Below are 20,122 nucleotides of genomic sequence, written 5' to 3'. Positions count from 1 at the left end.
AGAACCTTTGGCTGCAGTTGGCCACAGAGGCGAGTGGCTGGATAGAGGACTGCTGCTCCCCTGGAATAGGGGGGAGAATGGAATGGGGCACAGCTGGAGGTCTGTGACCTGAAGAGGAAGCCACGATCCTTGAGGCGACGCGGGTCTGGAGCAGAAGTAACAGCAGGCGAGACACCACCAGAGGAGAGTGCCCTGCGAAAAGACGAGTTAATTCCCAGAAAAACCAGCAGGAGGAGCCTCCGTGGTGAGGCAGAACCGTTACAGTCAAAACCAGAACTGTTCATGAAATAGGAGCCGTTTTGATGAAACTCCCAACTTTAAAAATGTTTTGAATAAAAATTTCTGAAGTTGTCGAAATGCCCTGTGGTGTCGTAGCTGTGTTGGTCCCAGGATATTAGAGAGACAATGTGGGTTACCTTCAAAGCTCTGTGTAAGCTCAAAAGCTTGTCTCTCTCACCAACAGAAGTTGGTCCAGTAACAGATATCACCTCCCTCACCTTGTCTCTCTAACATCTAAAGAAAATGTTTCCAAATATATGAAATGTGTTGACTGACCTGAATTGAAAACTTTTTTGGCTTGTATAAACTTTTGAGATTTTCATCTGTTGTCCCAATTTGGGGAAAAAAATTGATATCTAGAAAATGCTCACGGCACGGAAAACAGATTCCCATGGCACGGAAAACTGGAAGCTCATCAGGGCAGGGCCTGGCTCTTGTTCTGGGCTAAGAACTGTCCACACATACATTTTTAACAGTGAGAGTAATTAAGCATTGGAACAATTTGTCAAGGATCGTGGTAGAGTCTCCATCACTGACCATTTTAAAATCTAGATTGGATGTTTTCTCACAAATCTGCTCTAGGAATTATTGGGGGGAAGTTCCATGGCCTGTGCTATACAGCAGGTCAGACTTGATCATTACACTGGTCCCTTCTGGCCTTGAAATTGATTGAATCTGTGGGGGGAAAAAACCTATCCTGGCATGTATGTTTGTTTGTTACCTCTTGTCCTTTACACCACCCCGGCTGTGCGTTTGTCTCAACTGCTTGTTACGTCTGCGGGCCCTGTGAGCCAGGGGCTGTCAGTTATATGCTTGTAGAGCACAGTGAGGTCCTATTTCTAGCTGAGGTCTCTTGGGTACCACTGTAATATAAATATTAACTCTTTCCTTGGCTCCATTATGCTCAGCAGTGACTCAATAATGCATCTTCCTGGGAATTCACGGTGCTTCCATAACCCTTGGCACGTGGAAATACCCAGACATTTTTCAGGTCAGCTTATGGGAAAATTCGCTTTTCCAATCATTTGTGCTTTGCCCGGTAAGAAACTTATGGGAAAGTTTCAAATCACTGCCCCCATTTACAAGGCAGCAGAGCAGGGCAGTGAAAGGGTTGTAACGTGGGCTGCCCTGGGACCCCATCAGCAATTCCAGCTGTGTCTGTGTCTGGGTCTGTCTGAGACCCCCAAAGCCCCAGGCACCAGCTTCTCTTGTCCATCATTGTTTTCCCAGCTGTGGGAATGCTTAAAAATATGGCAAACCAGGGGGAAATTTTTTTTTTAAAAAGGATCTACAGTTTTCAAATCCTCTTTGGCTGGAGTCCCGAGCCTTTGCTGTGGGCAGTAACTCAGGGCTGTACACGGCATAGGAAATATATATGCTGAAAAAGGAGGGGATTTATTTTTAAAGAATGTTTAATTCTGGGAGTTTCTTTCTCACAGCTCCACGTTCCCTTTGGCATCCCGAAGCCGACGCTGCCCTTTCTCCCTAGCCTGGCCCAGGACGCGCCTGGCTCATTCATTCCACTGGGCTATTATTAATAGAGATCTTTCCCTTGTTTATTTTCATTCTTTTTCTCTCAGCTGTGCACCAATCTGCTTTCAGTGTTCAGGGAGCTCCAGGCGGAGGACAGAGAGTCTAGTGGCTGGAGCGCAGGCCTGGGAATAGACATCCCTCCGCTCCCAAGCACTGATCCCAAAGCTAACACCATCTTGCTCAGGGGCTATTTGCTACTCACACCAATGTTTGCAAAAGTAGCTAGTAATTTTGGGAGCCCAGCGTGAGCCCCCTTGGTCCTGCTTTTCAGTGGTGCTGAGCCCTCACAGCTGCCATTGACTTCAGTGGCTGCAGAGCACTAGGCCCCCCGCCTGTGCAGGTGCCCCCTCAGAACAAGCATTCCCCAGAGAGAGACCTGCTCCAAAGGCTGCCCTCCATGTAGCTCCCCCACCTCCTGCTGCCAGGCCACCTTCCCACCCTCCCCTCCACTGCAAAGGGGACAAGCAGAAAGAGAAGGGAGAAAGAGGTAAAAGGAGGGAAAGGAAGAGAAGAGGGAGCAGTGCAGAGTAAGTGGCAAGGAATGTGAGGGAGGGAATGAAAGAGGGAAGGTACAGAGTCAGAGGAGGCAGGAAGGGAAGGGGAAAACCCGAGAGGGTGCTTTATTCAGCTTCATCCCCTCTGGAAAAGCAGGTCCAAAGTCCCAAAGCCACTGACCACATTTGGAAATGTTGGCTGCCACCTCCTTCTGCCCTGTTTCCCCCATCTGGGTGTGTAGCACATCTAGCGCAGCGGGACCTGAGCCGTGACTGGGGCCCAGAGGTGCTACTGCCATACACGTGATACGATTACTGTAACAGGGGCGCTCACCACCCCTGAGGGCTGAAGCTCCTGATTGCAGAATTAGCCCCAGCTGGCAGAGATCAAGGTAATTCCCTAGAAAGGGCAGTGGGTGGCTGCAGTGAAGGGGAAAGTGCTGGGAACTGCAGGAAGTAAAAAAGGCTCCTGCAGGCGAGACCCTGATACTAGGTGGGGCTAGAAATCCAAAGCTTCATCCAGGGAGGGCCTGCGTGTGGTTGCCAAAGCAGGAAAGGGCCTGGTGGGGAGTAGGGTGAACTGGAGACTGTTGGGGCTGAGCAGGCTCCAGCAGAAAGGGCTGGGGTGTGGGCTTGCTCTTCAGAGGCTACAGACGGACAGGAAGAGCCTGTGGGGTAAAACTGATGACCTGGGGCTTGGGACTTTGATTTATGGGAATAAACCTGGATCCTGGAGAAGGGCTGGGGTGTGGGCAGGACAGGTCGGTGTCATGTTTGTTGAAGACGGCTTTGAGGAAGAAGTGGTTAGCAGGGGAGTGTGGAGACTCCCCCTGCCCATGAGAGGGCTCGCAGGAGGCAGCTGCCCACCTCCAGTGCCAATAAGTACCTGTTTCCCAAAGAGCGCTGCCAGTTGCTGTGTGTGTGAGGCGCATGGGAGAGGCTAGCAGTTCACGACCTCCAATGAATGCCTGCTCACAACTCTTATATCTGAATGTGGAGTGACATTGGCAGTATGTTCTCCTGTGGATCTGATACAAACACAAGGTGTTTCCCTCTGCATGGGCCAGATCCTCAGCAGGTGTAAATCAGCATAGTTCCCTTATGCTGATGGATGCCAGCTGTGGTGCTGGCTTTCTGGATCATTCAAATAGCTTGGTGTTAACCCTTAGTCTGGACCATTCCCGTGTGCTCTGCCTGCCAGATCAGGTTCTTCCTGTGTGTCTTCAGCAAATAAAGGGTTAACCAGCAGCTCATCTCTGGGTTACATGGGTTGCAGGTGGTTGTAGCTGTGATGCCCAGGGCTGAAAATGAAGCCCAGGCTTAATATAGCACTCTGGTGCCATGCCAGCTCTAGGCATGGGCTACCCTGCTGGCCCCTGTCTGTCTGCCTTGGCTGCACTAGGCACTGTTACTAGTGCAGCTCTACTCCATGGGGGCAGTCTCAGAGCAGCCCTGGCAGCCGGAGTTCTTACCGTCCTGGGGTATAGACCCGCCCTGAGTGTGCTGTGATGACAAAAGCCCCCTGGCGGGGCTGTACTGGGACTCCTGTTCTCACTAGTTGCACCAGCAGTGCAACTGCGAGAGATTGCCCAGGCAGGGGGGAAGCATGGCCTAGTGGATAGGGCATTGAGCTGGGACTTAGGACACCTGGGTTTAAACCCCAGCTCAGCCACAGACTGCCTTTGGGTATGTCTAGCTCAGCCATAGCTGGACCCAAGCTAGTTTTACTGTAGCTTAGCATAGCGGAAAACAGCAGGGAAGATGCAGTGGCATGGGCTTCAGTAGGGGGTATTTCAGTACCCAGGGTTCTAGGCAGGCTTGATCAGGCTGCTAACCCCTACTAGGGTCCCATGTCACTGTGTTTTCATGGCTATTTTAGCCATACTAGTTAGAATAAAGCCAGTGCAGGTTTGCTGACCCGAGCAATCACCCCTCTGATTGCAGCGTAGACATCATTTAATCTACCCTTTGCCTCAGGTCCCCACCTGCATCCTCCAACCTCACGGGGATGTTGGGCAGGGCGAGGTGTTAAAATCCACTACTGAATACACTACATCAACCAGGAGGGCCACATAAATATCTAGACAGATCAAAAACCAAGACTCATGCAGACGCAGCCCAAGGCCTGAATTAGAAGACAAAGAGCTTGAGCTGAATGATGTCTCAGTGGAGAAGCTCTGGTATTGGGAAGGTTAGTTTTGTTCATTGGGCCCTGTTGATTTGTTCAAAGCGCTGGAGTGTTGCTGTAATGAGATGGCGGTTGGCTATCATAGAAATGTGAGTGGGGAATGTGCATGAAGATGGACTAGTTTAATAAAGGCAGTCAAAAGGCGTACTTGCTCCAGCACTAATCACTGCAAATCCATCCAGAGAGGCCATGGAAATGAAGAACTGTCATTGCAGCATCCAGCCCCGGTTACCTGCAGGTGGGGAGTGAATAAGAGAGGTGGGGAAGGGGTAAGAGCCAGCCTGACAGGGGGCAGGGCTGGGTGAAGATGTGGGGGAGACAGGGGAGGAGGAACTAGAGTGAGAGACAAATCCTGGCTCTGCATCCACCTCCATACAGTTTTAGTGACTCCCTGGGTTACCTGAGCTGTTTGCCCAAAGTGTAACACCTCCAGCTACTGGTTGGACTGACCCCACTGGAGTAAAAGATCCACCAGGTATTGTTTAGTAAAACTAGGGAGCGTCCTTCAGAAGGGGTTTGTGGCCCCACTGAACTGTCCACCTGACCCCGCCTGTAGCCTGTTTCATGACAATGAGCACAATCATCAAAATGTAGCTTAATTACAGCGTAATTTCTTCATGTGTAGCCTAGGTGTAAGATGTTGATGAATTTTAAGTATATGGAAAGTTTGAAGAGTCTGTGTTGTGCTGTTAGCAAAAGCTTTCAGAGCTACAAGACTATCACACGATGGTGTGTTTCTTTAAGGGCCCAATTTTCAATTAATTTAAACTTTTAAAATAGTGAACAAATTTACTTGTAAATTCTCAGAGAATTAATTCTGTGCCCAACGAGTGGGTGCTGTACATCGGGGGCGGACTCGCTGCGTTTTCCATGCATAACAAAGAAGTCAAATCCCGGCTTTTAGTGCAACACTGCACTCGCCTTTAATTATGGCCTCACAACCGCACCACGCTAGTAATCTGTGTTCCTCCTTCTTCTGAAATCAAGCCCTCCATCGCTCAGCTCAATGGCGTTTCTCTGTTGGTCTGTAACTTGATCATTTTTGAAAATGGCTTAGGATCCGTTCCAGAACTCTCGGGAGTGTTCTAGGCACCAGTGGGCAGAACCCTGCTGATTTTTTGGTGCCATTTGGACCCTCATGGTTCAGATGCGAGTCAGTGATCTTGCAGGGATCCGTGGCAGGGGAGCAGAGTGACTCTGGAAACGGGGGAGATGCACTGACCTCAGGGTTAGGTTTAGTGGCCTCTCATCCAACTCTGGCCAGCCCTTGCCCCTACTCTGGTCAGCTAGATACCAGAGTATTTTCCTTTTCCAGTTTTCACCAAAATTGCTGAGGTTCTGATCAGGCAAAGACCTGGCTGGGTGTACAGCTCAGCCACGGAAGCAAAGAAGTATTTTTCTCTCTACTTGTCTGATGGTGTCCAAAACTCAAGGTAATATTCCAGTGCCATTTAGAACAGGAATGTTGCCTTCATGATCTGATGCCTTTGCATAAGCAGCCCAAATGGCAGTGGCTTTGCTGCTGTATCCGATCACATCGCACATTCATATCCAATTTGTTGTCCAACATCATCTCTCTGTGCTGGTACGCAGTGTAGCCGCTGTTTGTCGGCAGGGGAGAGCTAGCTCTCCTGCCGACAAAAGCTTCCACTCCGAATGAGCAGCGGTAGCATTGTTAGCACGTGTGCCTAAAAACCCAAGCCAGGAGCTAGGTCCCATGGTGCTAGGTGCTGTATATCACTGTAATGAGAGACAGTCCCTGGCCTGAAGAATTTGCAACCTAAACAGATAAGTCAGATGGAGGAGGAGGAGGTGGTGGTGGTAGTAGTGGTAGTATCCCTACTTTACCTATGGGAAACTGAGGCCCGGGGAGAGAAAGTGAAGCAGCCAGAAGACCATCATTCCTCTCTAGCCCTTGTGCGTTAGCCCATCGGGGGCAGATATCATTCGCCTTTTTTACAGTCCTTCTGACAGTTTTGAATCCCTGTGACAGTGTTAATATCCCAGGTGATTTGAGTTAATTTGGGGAGAGTTCAGGAGACACTGAATCTGGTGCTTTACTCAACTCCAAGCACGCTGCCTCTCCAGCATTTCCTTCCTTTGCTGAGTCCATAATCTCATTTTAAAAAACCAACAATCCAGTTTGTCTGGGATGATTAGTTCTTTACAAACCTGTGTTGTCTCTGTTGTTCATCATGTTTGTCATCTTGTTGCTTAGTGATTTGCCCTGGCCTGCCTAATATTTCTTATTTGGTTGGGGAGGAGTCAGACTTGGGGCAGTAGCTCCAGGATCATTCTTCTTTCCTTTTGTACTATACTTATAAAGTAAGGATAATACTAACCTAGAGCTTCATGTTTATCACTGTGCTTGATGAAATGTGACAGCGATTGGGAGAGGAGGGAGATGTAATCCAGATCCTACTGGTGAAGGACAGGCCCCAACCACATAAGATAAAGGAGAATCTTTATTTTGGTATTGGCCATGTAGGGTCTATGGCACACAGGAGAATTTTGTTGATTCCATCCTGTAGAGGGCAGTGATGTGTGTGTATACACACACACACATACATACACGCACACAGTCTCACTAGCAGCATTATTCATATTGAGGTAGCTCCTATAGGCCCAATCAGCTATCAACCCCAATGTGCCAAGTGCTGTACACGCAAATAACAAAAAGACAGTCCCTGCCCTAAAGTGCTTACCTGGAAGCACAAGAAAAGAGACAATACGTGGGGAGACAGATGGCAGGAGCACCAGATAACAGTGAGACAATTATGAGTACCACAGTAAGAGAATAATGGGAAATCCCCAAGGAGAAAAACCCAACGCTAACGTTTCATTTCTGTACAAAACAATGCCTTCACCTGCTGGTCTAGTTCAATGTCACGTGGCACTCTGATGTCACTATGCAGCCAGTGATGTCCATGGTGGGGATGTCCACAGTTTTCTCTCTCAGCTCTTCCAACTAGCACAGCAATCCCTACTGTCCTGCTGGGGTAGGGCTTTCAGGCTGGGCTTCTCCAAGAGAAGAGCTGCCTACTGGATGGCCAGGCACCAGAGTAATGTCATGGCTGTTCAGCACACTGATGTGCTGCCTGCAGGGTACAGTGACAGTAGCTGGAGACTAGTCACCTCCTGTGAATGACTGCCTACAAGCAGGTTCTCATTATTCCCACCTGATCAGCTCTGAACCAAACAGCTTCACAGCCAGTCCTGAGTCACCTTTGCGGGTTGCAGAGGGGGCCCATTCCAACACTGCTGGCATCCTGTTCCATCAGCAGATTGTTACCCACTGGTGTTTAGGGCTCCAAAATTTCTGCTGGTCTTCACTGTGTCTGCGACCCATGTGGGATGCAGAGGGACCAGAGTAATATCTGTGCCACATTCATGGCTGAACTATCAGTGCTCTGGATTCTGAACAATCTCCATACCCCAGGGTTTGCTCAAGGAATTTCTCTGACCTTTAGCCTTCACTCCCCAGTGTCCTGGGAGAGGGAAATCTCCATATCCCTCCTTTTCTCTTTCTTTATTCCTGTCTCTATTCACTGCCCCTTATCTCCCCCATCCTCATTTGTCCTTAGGAAAGTGAGATGTGAAATTTAGTGGTATTGCTTTAAATAGGTTGTGAGCCCTTTAGTGGCACTCACCATGTTTTCTATTTAGAAACTTGCCAGAAAGTGAGGTGTATATTTTGCTAGGCCTTGCTGGTTTATGGTTAGTAAACACCGTTATTTAGACCCCACTGTGCCCATGTGGTTCCTTCATATTGTGTGCTGTGTAAAGAACTATGAAAAGTGACCCCCTAAGCCCCTGGGGTAATAGTACCTATTTTAGATCTGCTGTGGATAGTATAATCTCTACTTCCCACTTCCACGCAGAGAGTGGTGGGAGACTGAAGGATGATTCAAGGTTACTAGCTCTGAGCCCTCTCACGCAGATGCTGTGGAGTCTTTACTGTCATGTTGAGACTCCAAGAATGGGCACCTAAGGCAACTGTCTGGACTCTTCATGTTTATATCGCCTACAATCAGGGGATGTGCCCGTTGAAATGAAAACATCTGGCGCCTAGTGACCAGTCAAAATTCTTAGTGTGTATCACTTGTATTACAGGCTAGTGCCTAGAGCCCCAGCTGCAATCAGGGCACCAGTGTGCTGGTAGGAGGCGGTTCCTGCCCCAAAGAGCATACAATATACATAGAGAAGGAGGGAGAGGCAGGATTATTATCCCCCTCTTACAGATCTGGAAGCCGAGGCGCAGCTTGACTTCTCTAAGGACCCACAGGAAGTCTCTGGCAGAGCCAGAAATCAAACCCAGGTCTCCTAAGTCCAAATCCAGCTCTTCAATCCCAAGAACAACTTTCCCTCAGGCTGACCGTGAAAAGTAATGATGCCCAAACGAGATGGTTTGGGGATTCTGCATTGCCTAGTACTAATTGTTGTCAAAAGGTCTCTTTAGGGATCCAGCCTGTGTTAATATCGTTATAGGCGCCAACTCCGTGGGAGCTTCAGCCCTGGAGCACCCATGGGAAAAATATGGTGGGTGCTCAGCGTCCACTGGCAGCCTCCCCGATCAGTGCCTCCCCCTTTTCCCTCAGTGCCTCTTGCATGCCGGTGATCAGCTATTCAGTGGCATGCAGGAGGCGCTGGGGGGTAAGGGGGAGGAGTGAGGGTGGGATGTGCTCAGGGGAGGGGTGGGGAAGGGACAGAATAGGGGTGGGGCTTTGGGGGAAGGGTGGGGTGGGGGCAGGCATGGGGCCTGGGGCAAAGCCAGTGGGGAGCACAGCACATTAGAAAGTCAGCACCTCTGAATGTCAGTTGCCGAAATGAGCATTTAACCATATCACCCGTATGTTATAAAATGCATCCTTGATTTTAGCTAGGTTTAGTATAAATGTAGAGTACTTGCTGTAATATGACCCCTCAGCCCACATGATCCCAGAGGGCATTATAAATGGGGTGCTTTATGATCTGTTACTTACACACACGTATATTAAAAGAACACTAAGGTTGCCAAGTGAAGCACTCAGAAGTTAGGAAATTTCAGAATTAACCTTCCCCCTGCAACATTAATTCAGCCCCCTCGTATGCATGCATTATGATACAATCTTTAATGACATGATCACATGCTATTTTCCTCCACAGGATCCCTGTCTCATTCAGTGCACAGAAAAGATGATGAGCCAGCGTTGTGCAGTGAAGGAGGCTGTTGTCTGTAGGACCCCTGCCTCATTCATTGCAGAAGTTGAGAAGGGTGCAGTGACTCAAGCTGGGGATTACAGGGAGAGAAAGGATGATCTCATGGTTAAGGCAGTTGAGTGCTGGGGAACAGGAGTCTATCTCTGCCTCTGCCACATAGTTCCTGTATAATGCTGGGAAAGTGACTTAAACCAAACTGTTCACATGTAGTCACAAACAGTATGTTCCTCATTTTCTGGATGCCCAGCTGAGACCCTGCAGTCTGATTTGCAGAAGTGCTGAGCACTCTCAGCTGCAACTGATGTCAATGGGAGCTGTGCGCTGAACATGACAAGTGCTATATAATAAGTACTTTGGAAAGTCAGATCCGAGGTGTCTTTCCCCTTGGGGCTCCCTGTCCAAGTCTCCATCTCTCTCCTCCCACTTCCAGTCCCAGTCTTCTTGCCCAGCCAGTCCCAGTTCCTCTCCCCACAGCTCCTCATCCAATCCCTCTCTTCCCCCGACAATGGCTCTTCAACCACTCTTCTACCCACACCCTGCAGTTCCTCAGAGCTCCCAGTCTCCTTGCCCAGTCCCTGTCTCTCTTCCCCACCTCTGAGTTCCACACTAGGCGCTATGGGGGGGATGGCGCATGCTCAGCAAGGATGGAATCTTTTGGTTTTAAGTCTCTACTGAGCATGTGCGAGGTTTGATTTTTCTCTCCCCCCGCCCCCGGGTTATAATTTGGCCAAATTTAGGCAGATTTTCACAGGGATACCACATCCCTGACACAAAGGCCCACCCTCCTGCCAGCTTTCAAGCCCCTGCTCCAAAGCTTGGAGGCCACTAGAGCTTTTCAGAGAAAAGATCACCAGATTTATTTTAATATGGCAAAACAATGTGTTTTCACTTATTCTCAGAAGTGGCTGAACGGTTTTGGCTGAAACTTTTCAAAACAGTTCAGCCTGAGGCAGTCACCCAGCATGGAAAATTCCAGCCTGAAGGGTTAAAGTTTGGCAAAGTTATAAGCATCTAAAAACAGGGTCTTATAATAGGAAGTGTCAGGCAACTTTAATAACAAGTTGTGCTACCATCTGCACCTATTAATACAAAACACTAAGGCTACACGGTTCAGCACTGAAAAGTCTGGCAATGCCAGTCTTAATTTGGCCCCTTGGTTCTTTTGTATCATGAAATTACAGATCCCCGTCCTGGGCCGGATGCTGACTGCTTAGCCTTGCTGCACCAATACAAAGTGGCTCCTACCCATCGGGGATCCTTACATAGCCTAAAACCACTGTAAGCTGGCATAATAAGTGCAGCTGGGTAGAAAGTGGTGTGACAAGTCCTTTCTGGCAATCCACAGCTTCTGCAGTTTGGTTTAAGCTTCCCCTTTGAATCAATTGGCAGCAGGGCTGGTAGGAACAGCCCAGCAGCTGCAGATATGGCCTACACAGTTAGATCGCCAATAATACTGTATATTGTATGTGTATCACCAGTCCAGCAGCCAAGGGCTGAAGCCACCTGGATTAAGTTCCTCCTTCCCGTAACTCTAGGAAGACCTGAGGAGGTAGCTTCAGGAAGCATTCTCACATACCCTAAAATAGCCAACCGTGGCTCCCAGTCATGAATTGCACAACAAAAAACAGAATTCTCTGAAACCATGCGCAGCTTCCAAATGGAAAGCCTCTACTAGAGGGGGGCTGGGGAATAGCAAAACAAGGAATTTAGACAATGAGGAAATATTTTGGCCCCCTCAGTACCAGAAGGATGCTGATCTATTGGAGAAGGCCATCAGGTATCATTAAGGAGGTAGTGAGTCTGAAATATTGGAGTAGGCTATTAATATTTTGGCCCTCTCTCTATCCCCCCTGTGGTCTGCCCAGGAGGTAGGTGGTCATTCTCCCTGAACTATTCATATTGAGACACCACAGGTTTATTTTCTATCCTCGTATAAGCGGGGGAGTAGTCCCGCTACTATGGGGAACTTTCCTGGCTTCTGCATTACCCCGGTGAAGTGGGCTAGCGAAAGGATCTGAGTCCTCGCTCCCACTTCCTTTACCCAGTGGCCTCCCTGCCCTCGAGGACTCCCCTTCCACTCTCCTGTCTGGCAGAGTCCTCGTAACCCCAACAAGGCTGGGCCCAGGATTCCTGCGGGGCTCGACCCCCAACCCTGCTGTGGTCACCTAGGACAGGGGCTAGGGTGTCCCTACTCCGGGGTGCTCTCTCTGCACTGGGCACTTCTTTGACCCACTGACCATTACATACAGTTTAAAGCAAATGCAAGTTATTTAATCAACAATTAATTTTAAAAAGAATAAGGAAAAATGGGAAAGGTTAAAGGAAACACATCAATCCGCTCTGTGGCAGGGAACATCACAGTGTCTCTGGAATGTCCGGGCAGTTCACAGTCTGTTCCTTGTAAGTCCCAGGCCTTCTTCTCAGGCCCTGGCTGTGCTGCAGGGATGCTACGGGTTGGACACTTGCTCTGATGGTGGCCACACACTCTGAGGCTCTAAGTGGTAGGACCCTTCTTCCCTGTGTCGCCCCCCTGTCGGGGTTACGATCCAAGCCTGGCCTGCAGAGCCTCTTGGCTGAGGCGTCTCCCAGTGCTGGGCCCGCTGCCCAGGGTCCCCCTCGCTCTCCCCAGATGCTCACCCCACCCAGCTCCGGACTGCTCCAGCCCTAGCTCCACCACTCGGTCTCAGCACTGCTGCTGCTGCTTTTCTGCCTCCAGCTCCCTGGGCTGCTTCTCTGGCCCCTCTGCCTCTGGTTGCTACAGCTCTGCTCCCAGGACAGGTCTGCTCTGCAGGCTGCTTCTGTGACTCTGCTCCCAGCACTGACCTGCTTCCTGGGCTGCTTTTCTGGCCCCTCTGGCTCTGGTTGCTGCAGCTCTGCTCTCAGGGCAAGTCTGCTCTCTCTGGGCTGTGCCTCTGGTTTTGGGGCTGCAGCTCTGCTCCCAGGACAGGGTCTGCTCTCTCTGGGCTGCTTTTCTGGCCCCTCTGGATCTGGCCCAGCTCTGCTTCCCAGCTCAGCTCAGGCCCCTGCTTTCTCCTTAGCTCGGCCCCACTCTGTCTGACCCAGGCAAGTCCAGCTCACGCGGAGGATGAGACCTCCTGACTCCCTGAATAGCCTGCCCGCCCTGTCTTTCAGGCTGACCTGGAGCATTGGCCTTTCCCCATTGTTTCTGGGGGGTGTCAGTCTCAGGGTCCTGATTCCCCATCGACCCTTCCCCCTTTTAGTACTGGGAGCTAGTAACTGAAACACCCCCCACTCAATGTTAGTAAGGGGGCAACAGTCCCCCTACACTCAGTATATGAGTGACTCTTTCAATGCCTTCCTGAACCACCTACTGCCTAGCCCTAAAGGCAGTGGTGGAAAGCCAGAGGGGAAACTATGGCATCCTACTGCTAAGGGAGGACATACTGCTGCTTCTGGGAGCTGCGTGGAGCCACGGCACGCGCAGAGCGGAACAAGCCGCAGACCCCACTCCCTGACAGGAGCTTGAGGGCCGGATTAAAACGTCTGAAGGGCCGGATATGGCCCCCGTGCTGTAGTTTGCCCACCCCTACCCTAAATCTAGCCACAGTTGCCATCTTTTGGGGTGCAGGTCAGACTAGATGATCATAATGGTCCCTTCTGGCTTTAAAATCTAGCACTGTGGTGGCAGAACATAGCTACAAACAAGATCCTGTGTACCGTGTAGCAGGCCAAACCTAAATTCCGCAGCAGTGGGCCTAGCGTCTCACACAGCAGCGCAACTAGCGGGAGATTGGGGCCGCTTTACATATAGCTTAAAAGCAGAGGATTTTATTGAGTTCCCTGTGAAAGTAAATATGTCCTGGGTGTCATGTGCCGTCGAGGCTGTGTTCTGTGTGTGGTTCTGTGTTGGTATGTGTTGGTTCTGTGTTGGTCAACCTTCTCTTGATTCAGGCTTCTGGATGCTATGGTAATATCCATAATAAATAACAAATATTAAATTCTCAATGTGCTGTTGAGCTCTTCACTGGAAATGCATCGCAGAAGCAGCCAGGGAGCTTTTTGCAGCTGGGGAGGGACAGCTGGCGCTCGGGGCACTTGTGATGATGCAGGAGGCAGTCTGGAATTGTGAGGCTAAGCGTGTTAGCTTGTGCTGAAGTGATCGACAGTGACTTAGTTAACCATGTTGATCCATACATGGTTGTTGCATTCATGAGTTAATGCCCCAGATCCCCTTTCTTGGAGCCATTGTCTCTGGCTGTGCAGAGCTGAGCAGACATCACTGTGTTAGGTGCACTGTTTGGATGGTTTTCTGCAGGATAATGAGAATGAGCACCTATGTTTTCCATATGACAGCTTGGACTGTGGAGTGCAATTGGGGGCGCTATGGGTGGATTTGTATAGTATACGGGGCTCTAGCTAGAACTGCCAGGTTCTAAATGCAATGTAGAGAGGCTACAGTCCACTTCCCCACAGTGGCATGAGCATGTCACAGTATTCTGCATCTTGGGAGCCAGGCAGTCTAAACCCAGACTAGCAGTAACCACACCTGTTGGCCTGTCTACATTAGGGAAATGACCAAGATGTTGACAGCTGCCATCAGCAATGGGTCCCCCTTGCTAGGGTAGATAGGGCAAAACATCTTCCAGCACCAGCACTGGAAGCGTGACAGACTTCCGGCTCTCCATCACTGCCACTGCAATGCTGCTGGTGAGGGCTTTGTCCCATCCACCCTAGCATTGTCAGCAATGGGACCTTTCATAGCACAGCTGACCCATAGGGCCTGATCCAAAGCCCATTGAAAACAATGGGAGTCTTATCCATCAGACCCTAAAGGTTTGTCTACACAGCAGATTTAGTTCTACTGGTATAGTTACACCGCTATAATGTCCCATGTTAGGCTAGAATAAGAGTGTCTGCACAGGGAGTTGTACTGATACATCTATAGTGCTTTCATTTCACACCCTACTTCATACCAGTATAACGTCACCATGTAGATAGGCCTCTATATGCTAATCTAGTACCAGATACTACTCTGAGTTCAGCCAGCATGTATGAAACTTTCCATAGCAATTATGCTGAGTATTTTTATTTTTTTTAAAAACAGACCCTGATCCTCAGTTTAACGGTGAGTTGACGTATATGCACTGATTTTGACAGAGCTACGTCAATTTACACCAGCTGAGAATGTGGCTCAGCATCACTATTTTCTGCATTCTGGTTCCTTTACAGCACCTTAAAATAAAGACAGCTTTTGTTTGATGGAATCTCATTTGAAACTGCCTATTCTTGCCAGGACAGTCCTGACTGTTATTGTCCCTGAAGAGAGCACTATTTACCTGCTGTCAGTTCTGGAAGAAGGGGGTGGAGGGAGGATCAGCCACAAAGAAGGGGTCCCACCTCACTCTAAGTTGAGGACTGACTAGGTCAGGTGCAGATCAAGAGCAGAATAGCAATTTAACCCTTGAGAAACATCAAGGAAGCTGCTTGGTTTGGAAATCTCCCAAGAACATGCTTTATGATATTTCCTCCGCCTCCTGCTTTTTCATGAGACTCAAATACTGCACAATCTCTTTGTCTCCACCCGAGCTGGAACAAGTGGAGGGATGTGGAAATGTAAATGCATTAACAAAATGATCCAGCAGGGCTCTGATATTTCAGTGCGATCGCATCCGCTAATTCAGCAACCATTGGAGACAAAGGAACTGCCCCTGAAGAAGTTAGATACTTGGGTGAGGCTAACAATGTGATCAGGACTCTGTTCATCAGTATGGCTTGGAGCATTGCTTGCAGCATCTACAGAAACTGGAAGACACAAGAATTAAGAGGAGCTTTGAAATTCAGTGTGTGGCTGATTTGCATCTTGCTATTTGATTTTTTTTATTGAGCATCCTCCCTTTATTATTCCCATAAAGGCCTCTGGGGGCTTGCATGGCAAGGCAGCCAAGAAACAGGCCAGTATCGCTGGATTGCAGTATGTATGCACAAGGGACAGGGCAGTGTGCGAGAGAGATTCAGCACTGGTGCTGCCCAGCGTGGAAATGTTCTGTACTTAAGCAGGGGACTTCAGAGCCCACTGTGCAGTCCCTTTCCTCAGGATTAAAAAAAAAATAAGTGAGTGCCTTTGTTGCAGTGCTAGATCAGCCTAATGTCAGAGCAGCAGCATCATTGGGGGAGGGTATGTATCGCCAGACAGAGTCCTAAAGAGCTCCCGCCCCCGGTGTTTCAAACCATCTCCATTTGGAGGGCAACTCTAAGGCTGTGTCTTCACTACAGAGTTAGCCCAGGATCTTATTTTGGTGTTGTCCTCAACTCCCCTCCCGTCCATACAAAAACTCTCTGAGTGGAGTGTGGTGATGGTTTTTAACTCGGGCTAGCTGGCTTGGCTGGGGGCATAAGCTAACACCTGGGCTGGTAACCTGCCCACTTTGCAGTGAGGATGCAGGGTAAACCACTCAGTGCTGATAGCTCTCCAGTGCCTCCCCATAATTCTCCCCCAGGTGCCCAGAAGGACAGACACGTTCTCCCACAGTTCACTGGGAAAGAATCATAGAGCAGCTTGGTTCAGTGCAGCACAAAGAACCCTGGCATGTGCCCCCAGATGTTCTTGGGGGACACAGGGGAGTGCAGCACCAGTGAGAACACAATACACTAATGGGAAGGTGGTTGGGGCAGCTAGCTTCCTCAGTACATCACTCAGTTATCAGTGGGTCTGAACCAAACCTCCTGATGTGAACCACTCAAACAGAATCCAGATCTATGCTTTCAGGTGGGGCCTGTCTTGATGAATGGGCAGCTGCCTAGGTAGCACCCTGTCCAGACCTAGGAAAAGTTCAGATCTGGATTGAGACCTAAAAGTTGCAGCTTGGGCAGAATTCTGCTTTTAATACATTCTCCCCAAGAGCTGAATCCACAGAAATTGCAAGGGGGTGGTCAGAAGGCAGCAAGAAGGCAACTTAGATACAGTATAGCCAATTCTTTTTTCTTTCTTACAGCCCCAGCTCCTGGAGTCATGTTATTACCTATGAATACCTTTTTTTGGAGAGCGAGGTTTTTAGTTCTCCTGGTTCCAGAGAAAAGCTTGAAAACATGACCCCATAAAGGCTCAGAAACCATCAGGGAAATAAAAACATTCTCATGATTTTTGCAGCCTGACTCAAGATTTTGGAATGTCTGGGGTTAACCATATCGCAGAAGCCAGATTCTGCAGGAGGAGAATAGACTCTAGCTTGTCACTTCATTTAGAAACACACCATTTAAATATAGATCAAGATAAAAATGCTGGCTGGAAATTTTAAATGCACTTCATGCTATGTATTAATCTATGGTATCAAAGGGGCTTTCAACACATCATCCTCTTCATTTTAGGGAGCCTTAGGGAGTGAAAGAAGCCAAGGGGACTGTCCTGGGGAATGTCTTACATTGCTTTTCTTCTTTAAAGCTTTAAAAAAATATGGGCCAAATTCTTCTGTCCTTATCCAGGGAAAACTCCCAGGAATGTCAGTGGGATGCTAATAAGGAAGACAGGAATTGGTCCAAAATTTTAATTCCAGTTTTCAGATGGATAGCTTTGCAAAGATGGCTAAGGGAGTTAGGAATCCCCCTGGAAGTCAGTGGGATTTGGGCACCTAACTCCCATAAATCCCAGCCCCAATGTCCTGCAAATGCCCTCTAGGTCTCCGCCCAGGACTTTGAAACAACCAGCAAAATTGTCTGTGTCCCTGGTTTTACTCTGTGCCCACGGGGATGCAGCTTTGGGAGTTCAGTCATGAATCCGCATGCATACAGATAGGAACAGTGCAGACCTTAGACCCCAGGCTTGCGACTGGAACCACACAGGTGCCAAGGTTCCGACTGTGTGGATCTGTTTGCAGGATCAGAGACACAATTACGTCACTTTGTTGAGTCACGGTGCGTTGCTGTAAGGAAGTCCTAGTAAATTACGATGGGAACACACCAATAAGAGAATAAGGCAGCCTTTCTAAATTGCTATGAACTTTTATAAGTCCAGACATCATCTCAACCACAGTGACTGGAATCAATGATGCTAAAACCATGTATTATTTTACTTGCCTTTGGTAAACAGTTACTGGCCCCAAGCAAATGAGTAAGCAGGAGTTTGCAAGGCAATAGTAAGGATATATAGATCCAGGCTTCCCAGAAGTATATTGTAGTCACGTAGTTTTTTAACCGAGTCTGAGATTCTTTTGTTCTATCAATACAATTTATACATAACTACAGAATAAAGCCATCCTGATTTTGAAATATAATGTGTACAACACAAAGATTATTGCACAAGCTATAAAGACACCTCTAAGTACAATTAGAAGACACTCGCTAATTATTGGAATGAATGAGGTAATATCTTTTATTGGACCAACTTCTGTTGGTGAAAGAGACAAGCTTTCGAGCTACACAGAGCTCTTCTTTGGGTCTCTAATATCCTGGGAACAACACGGCTGCAAAAACCCTGCAGATTGCTAATTATTTGGCAGTTTCAGATAATGAGAAATCTTTGCAAATGATCCCCCTCTCTCGTTTCCCCACCACCACCACCACCACCACCACCCAATGTATACATTTATTCCATTCATTAACATATGCCTCTGAGGGAGGGATGCTGAATGACAGGCCAGGGAGAGCTTTGCTGCAATCATCTTCCTGTATGGCTGTTTCAGGGCTCACTTAGCTCGACCCCTTTCACACAGCATGTACCCTGCCAAGCAGGCCGCTCCTTCACCAGGCATCCTGCTTCAAAGGCTCTGTCCCTCCATCTGCAGTCACCCTATAAGCTAGGGTGACCAGGTGTCTAGTTTTCAACCAGAACGCGGGTCGAAAAGGGACCCTGGTGGCTCTGCTCAGCATTGCTGACCAGGCCATTAAAAATTCTGTCAGAGGTGCTGCGGGCCTAAGGCGGGCTAGTCCCTACCTGTCCTGGCACTGTGCTGCACCCCGGAAGTGGCCAGCAGGTCCAGCTCCTAGGCGGGGGAGCCATAGGGCACCATGTGCTGCCCCCTCTCCAAGCACCAGCTCTGCACTCCCATTGGCCAGGAACCCCAAACCCCTCATCCCCACCCCCACCCGAGAGCCAGCACCCCCAGGTCGGAGCCCTCACCCCCTCCCACACTCCAGCCCCCTCCCGCACTCTGAATCTCTTGGCCCCACCCCCCCCCAGTCTGGAGCCCCCTCCTGCAACCCAAACCCCTCATCCCTGGTTCTACCACAGAGCCCGCACCGCACAGCCCAGAGTCCATACCCCACTCCCACACCCCAATCCTCTGTCTCAACCTGAAGCCCCCTCCCACATTCCAAATCCCTCGGCCCCACCCCCCAGCCTGGAGCCCCCTCCTGCACTCTAAACCCCTCATCCCCAGCCCCACCCCAGAGCCCACACCCCCAGCCAGAGCACTCCAACCCACTGCCCCTGACCACTGAAAGTGAGTGGGAGTGGGGGTCAGCGAGCCACCGAGGAGAGGGAATGTAGTGAGTGGGGGGATGTGGCCCCGGGGAGGGGGAGGGGGCGGGGCTAGGGCGTTCAGTTTTGTGCAATTAGAAAGTTGGGAATCCTACTATAAGCCCTTGTTGCTGGGGGACAGAAGGCACTTGTCTTCCCCCCTGCCCACATACACACACCCATCTTTGCTCTTCTCCCTTCCTCTTCAGTTGATTTGCATCCTGCAGTGGTAATGGTTGGAAGATGAGTCAGCAAGAAGAAGTACATGGACACATTGCCTAGCTGTTGTTGCCTAGCACATGGACACATTACCTAACTGTTGCTCAGATGTAAAAACCCCAGGCCTGATTCTCCAGTGCCTGGTGCCTAGACTTTCACACTCACTTTGCACAGTAGGAGATAACAAGAGAAAGTCCCCCACTGCTGTGTTTCAGTGAAAAATTCCAATGTGTGGGTGCAACCAAGTGGCTATAGTGGATGGGGATAATTTTCATGTCTGTACCACTATCTCAATCAGCCACTTCTCTCTTCCTCTCAGGCAGTGAAGTAGTCTTGTGTAGCAGCTACAGCATGGAGTCTGGGAATCGAGACACCCCCCCAGTTATGTTCCTTGCTCGCTAGTAACTCACCGCATAACCTTGGGCAAATAATGTCAGCTCTGTGTGCAGCAGGCTCTCCATCTGCAAAACGGGGGGTAATTGTGCTTAATCCCCCCAGCAGAGCTAGCGGGGTTGGATTCGTCACGAATGGTGCTTTGAAATCTCTGGAGTGATGGTGTCATGTGATCCCGTTACGTAGCACAGGGATATTCAGATCCCAAGGGATTTCTGTTACATGGAGCCCTTTCTAAAAACACCTGTGGCATCTGTTAAGTGAATCAGTGATCAGAAAGGAGAGCCCATACAAGGCGGGGTAAACTTCAGAGTTCAGATCTTTCCCTGAAGCCTGCAGATTTCAGCAGAAAAGTGTTTCTGACGTGATTGCTGGCATGTCAGACAGCTGGAAGTACACAGCTGC

At 49.4% G+C, this 20,122-nt stretch overlaps 1 protein-coding gene across 5 annotated transcripts in view; it reads left to right on the top strand.

The window, feature by feature from the left end:
* The window catches only part of ARHGAP22 (Rho GTPase activating protein 22), a 238,422-nt gene that overhangs the window by 124,140 nt on the left and 94,160 nt on the right, over window positions 1–20,122 (top strand). The window lies entirely within an intron of this gene.

The sequence above is a fragment of the Caretta caretta genome, chromosome 7 (genome assembly GCF_965140235.1).
Source record: "Caretta caretta isolate rCarCar2 chromosome 7, rCarCar1.hap1, whole genome shotgun sequence".
In the NCBI taxonomy this organism is placed as follows: domain Eukaryota; kingdom Metazoa; phylum Chordata; order Testudines; family Cheloniidae; genus Caretta; species Caretta caretta.
Note: the sequence above shows the minus strand (reverse complement) of the source record. Positions and strands in the feature narration are given on the sequence as shown.